The sequence below is a fragment of the Aegilops tauschii genome, chromosome 3 (assembly GCF_002575655.3).
Source record: "Aegilops tauschii subsp. strangulata cultivar AL8/78 chromosome 3, Aet v6.0, whole genome shotgun sequence".
In the NCBI taxonomy this organism is placed as follows: domain Eukaryota; kingdom Viridiplantae; phylum Streptophyta; class Magnoliopsida; order Poales; family Poaceae; genus Aegilops; species Aegilops tauschii.
Window position 1 is genome coordinate 612,066,007 of NC_053037.3, and position 4,799 is coordinate 612,070,805.

The following is a 4,799-nucleotide window of genomic DNA, read 5'->3' on the forward strand; positions in this document are numbered from 1 at the left end:
ATTATTGCCTCTAGGGCATATATCCTACAGTATTCAGATCAAGAAAGGTCGTTATCATCACCGACACCGACAACTCAGCGGTGGCCTAATGACATATTCGCCAGGCTGCCGGACATGACTACAGTGGTCCGCTGTCCGCTGTTCGATTTTGACTTGTATGGATGGGATTTAATCCACACCAATGCACTTCAATCCCCTTTAATTTTGTTGCAACTGAACAAGCCCTTAGGTGTGGAGGGACTAGATGACAAAGACGTGCTCCTGGACCACTTCCGTCCCATCGCATCGAGGAACGGTCGCCTCATTTTTTAGCTCAAGCACAACCGGCGCCAGGATCGTGCGGCCGGCGGTCTCCGGCTCGCCATATACAACTCGATGACGCATGACAACATCGTTGCCATCACACCTTTAACCTTAGTAGGCAAGGAAGCTCAAATATAGTGGAATATAGTTGCACATTGCTCATCATCCACGACCTTCTGTATTCTGCTCGTCTACAACCACAACCGTGGTGCTACTCCTCCTCAGAGGCTCAATCCAATGTCAAGATCCCCATCTGCTCCAAGATGCGCAACATCGGGCCTGTCGTGGTATGCCGGGGGTTTGCCTCGACCAAAAGGACCACACCATGGACATGCTCGTGGTATGCCGATGGCCGCCCCGCAACCTCGCCGCCACCAGTCGGCGTTCCTCCGCAGCAAGCCTCCTGCCCCCGCCAATGGGAAGCCCGCCGCCGCCTCCTCCAAGCCCAAGTCGCCCGCCTCGCCCGCCCAGGCGCTGCCGCCGTACCCTCTCCGCCGATCGTCTTTTCCTTCCCTCCCTCTTGAATTTTATTCGGAGGATTTATGCCTTTGTGAATGCTGCAGTTCGTCCTTGGAGGAGAGGACGGTGAAGCAGCTCGGGCTGACCAAGGCGCTGACGCTCCCGGAGGCCACCGCGGTGTCGGAGGCGTGCAGGAGGATGGCCGCCAGGCGCGCCGACGCCAAAGGGGTGCTCTCAGGTATCGTCACGCCCGAGGTGAGAAACTCATCACAAAGAGTCCGAATCATTGAAAAACTGACAGTATATATTGAAAAGACAGAATATCAACTCCAAATAGGTTCAGTTTTTGGATTTTCTCAAGGAATTGGATGGAACTAATGATGAGCATCAGGTTTTTCTATTGATGAGTAGTGTGTTCTATGGATGATCTGTGTGTTTTTCTGTAGGACATATCGGGTGGAGTGATAGCTGAGGGTCTCAGGCCTGACGCAACCAGTGTGGCAAAGGTGATGACGCACAACCCAGTTTTTGTCATGTCCAACTCACCGGCCACCGAGGCACTGCAGAAGATGGTCCAAGATCTGCTTCTTTTTTTTCTTCAGATTACAGTTTTGTTGCTGGTTTTACCTTCAGTTGGGTCATTTGTTGAATTAGTTTTGTCCAGTGATCGATTGGCCATTTCTGATAGTGCTGGTTCAGTGTCATCCTATGCATGATGAGGGAGAACCAAAGCATCTTAGCATGTACTCCCTCCGTCCGGAAATAGATCTATCTATTTCTCCGACAAGTATTTCCGGACAGAGCAAGTACACATTAAGCCGGCAGCCTGGTGGGTCAATGTTACTCCCATAATCAAAGAATCGTATTCTTTCAGTAACCGAAGCTGCGGGCAACCGCAAAGCTACAATATGTCAATACCATATACTGTGAGTCGATTTGAACTGAGTGTCGACCATGATGAGTAATTGCATTACCTCTTGGCTAATAGCCAAAGACAAGAACTGCAAGACGAATATTGTAATTCAAAGTTCAGAAAGACGTTCTCTCAAGAAATTCCCTACATGTTTTACGTTTGACATCTTTTTGTCATTCTTATGGATATATATTGTATCTTGTCTCCATGGTGTCCATTTAGTCATATAGCTTTTGTATACAGGCAAATTTAGGCATCTTCCTGTAGTAGAACATGGTGAGGTCATTGCCATGTTGGACATTACCAAGTTCCTCTGTGATGCAATTTCAAGAATGGAGAAAGGCAGCCGAACAAGGCAGTGCTATAGCAGCTGCTATGGAAGGGGTCGAACAGCAGTGGGGAACTGAATTTGCAGGTAGCTTTTTTCAGTCTCTCAAGACCACCCATGATGCATTCCACTCAGGCCTCTTTGATTAACTAGCTGATGTTATATTTTCGGTCCTTACTTCAGGTCCGCACGCATTCATAGAAAATCTTCGAGATCACATGTTCAAGCCTTCCTTGTCAACTATCATTACTGAAAATAGCAGGTCGAATTCCAACTGCCAGGAAAATGTATAATGATTTTTTTGTTACGACTGAGTATTACCATTGCTTATCTTTGTAGTGTTCCAGCGGTGTCTGCTTCAGATCTAGTAACTGTAGCTGCCAAAAAGATGAGAGAGCACCGAGTTAACTCGGTGGTTGTCATGACAGGGAACATCTTACAAGGAATTATCACGTATGTTCTCTGCAAAGTTGCGTATATTTTGAATTTTCCCATCTCCGTTATTTTTTTAAGTGATACAACTGATATTCTGATTTGGTTTTGCGAGTAGTGGCACAAAGTCTGTCCCCAGAGGCGACACTCGTAGAAAAGGTATGGCAAAAGACTGGAGCATCCACATTTCAAGTGATCAGGGTTTGGTTCCTTTTTTTCACTAGTTAACCAAATATGCTGTTATCTCTCCGAAGGTGATGACGGCAAGCCCTGGCTGTGCTACACTGGACACATCAATCCTCGAGGCTCTGCAATCAATGCAAGATAGAAAATTTCGTCATATTCCTGTTGTAGACAAAAGCAAGTACTGAATTCTAACAGCAAAGAAAAGTTCCTTTCTATGTACGTATCTAAGTTAAGTCTTTGAATAGGAGGACAGGTTATCGCCTGTTTGGATGCTCTACAGTTAACCCATACCGCCATCTCCATGGTAAGAACCATTACGTACAAAAGCACTAGCACATGGGTTCTGTGCTTGTAGCATCAAGCTGATTCAGCCACGATAATGCACATTAAATGTATTTATAATTCTGTTAACATATGATTGTTTTGACAACAGTATACGATACAAATATGTTCTATTATCTTTCATCACCCCGTGATTCTGATTTTCCGTGTTCTCATTAGGCTGAGGGAGCATCTGGACCAGACGGCGTGGCAAATACTATGATTCAGAAGTTTTGGGTCTTGCATCCTGCAGAGTATGACTTGCATAGGTTTGTTCTTCTTCAATTTGCATATGCTCTTGCATACCTGAGGATGGGTTGGTTAGACTTTTGTTGTATAAGTGCAGTGAAGAATCTCGTACAGCAGCATCAGACAGTGCTGAAGGAAAGCATACACCCCCTCCCCCTCATGTTGGAAACGCATTCTCTTTCAGATTTGAAGATAGAAAAGGGCGGATGCAACGATTCAGTTGCGGTGTGTGCATTTCTCATCTTAATTTCCTCATTGTGGTTTACTATAGTGATGTAGTATGAATTTGTGTTTGTCTGCCTTAATATCTGATAACACTCCTCCTTTCTGCAGTTTCGGAAAGCTTAGACGAGCTTGTGTCTGCTATTGCATACAGATTAGGAACAGAAAACGACAAGGCGAATGTAAACCTTCTGGTAAGAGGTTGAGCTTTGGTAATGCAGTGTGCCTCCAAGTGAGCAACAAGCCAAGCAAAATCTTGTAGATGGGATTTTTTTTGGGTATAATTTGTGGACCTTTGTACGTTTTTAATCCTCACTTAAAATGGTTTTCAACAGTACAATGACGATGAAGGTGACAGAGTACTTCTGGCTACCGACGCCGACCTGGTTGCAGCAATTGAACATGCCAGATCAGCAGGATGGAAGGTTGTTTTTCTATTCTTTTGTATACCAACATCATGAATTCCTCGCATGTCGGCTGCATCCTCGGTAATGTAGCTGTGCCGCAACCTAAGCGCGACCGATCATTTTTAGTTTCTTAGTTCTTCTTCTTGCAACTTAGGTTCAGTAATTTACTTTGAGGTTCAGTCTTTTTTGGCATTTCGTTTTGCTGTTTCAGGTTCTGAGGCTGCACATGGACGACGGGTCAAAGATCAGTGCAGATCCCACACCGGCGTCGTCTGTGGATACCTCAGCAGCAAGGAGAAGCTGGCCGTCCCTCCGGCTAGGTACAGTGGCCAGTGCAGCTGCTATTGCCGGCGTCGGGGCAATCGTCTACTTGAGATGCTCTCGGCAATGACTTCAATATACATACCTCAGACTCAAAGAGCATACTTCAACACTGTATAGATGTACTACGCAGGAGGAGGATCACACAAATCACGGTGGCAATAAGGCTCTTTTTTTTTTGCGGGTGGGCAATAAGGCTCTTGCCAAGCCTCTACACTGAATTTTTCTCCAGGGTTTGCAGTCATTCTAAATGGACTTCAGAGAGGCTCTTGCAAAGTGACTGTTTGTTGCAACAGATAAAAAGCAGGCTGATACATGTACACAAACAAGAAAAAACATCCTAGTATTGGTATATATCACCAAAAATATGTTAGGGTCACCCAATGTTTATCCCTCCTATTTGTTTTGATGATGTGGGGAGGGAGTGATCTGGTCATCAGGGCTAAGGAGTTTTATAGAAACTAGGTATGTGCCTGGAAGCTTTTTTTTCTTAATCTATAAAGGTTAGGGCTGTCTTAAGGTAGAAGTGGATGTAATTCCACCTTATATGGCATGGGGCACACGGGAATCACTGGACTAGAATTTTGATTTTGGCGCTATTATAATTTGGTAGTTTGGGTCATGCATGATAAGTAAATTAAATGAGCTTTGCCATGAC

The 4,799-nt window shown here is 45.2% G+C and overlaps 1 pseudogene; it reads left to right on the top strand.

Annotated features, from left to right (window-relative positions):
• Positions 1–369: 369 nt before the first annotated feature.
• Positions 370–4,520, top strand: LOC109758397 (CBS domain-containing protein CBSCBSPB3-like; annotated as a pseudogene).
• Positions 4,521–4,799: the final 279 nt, after the last annotated feature.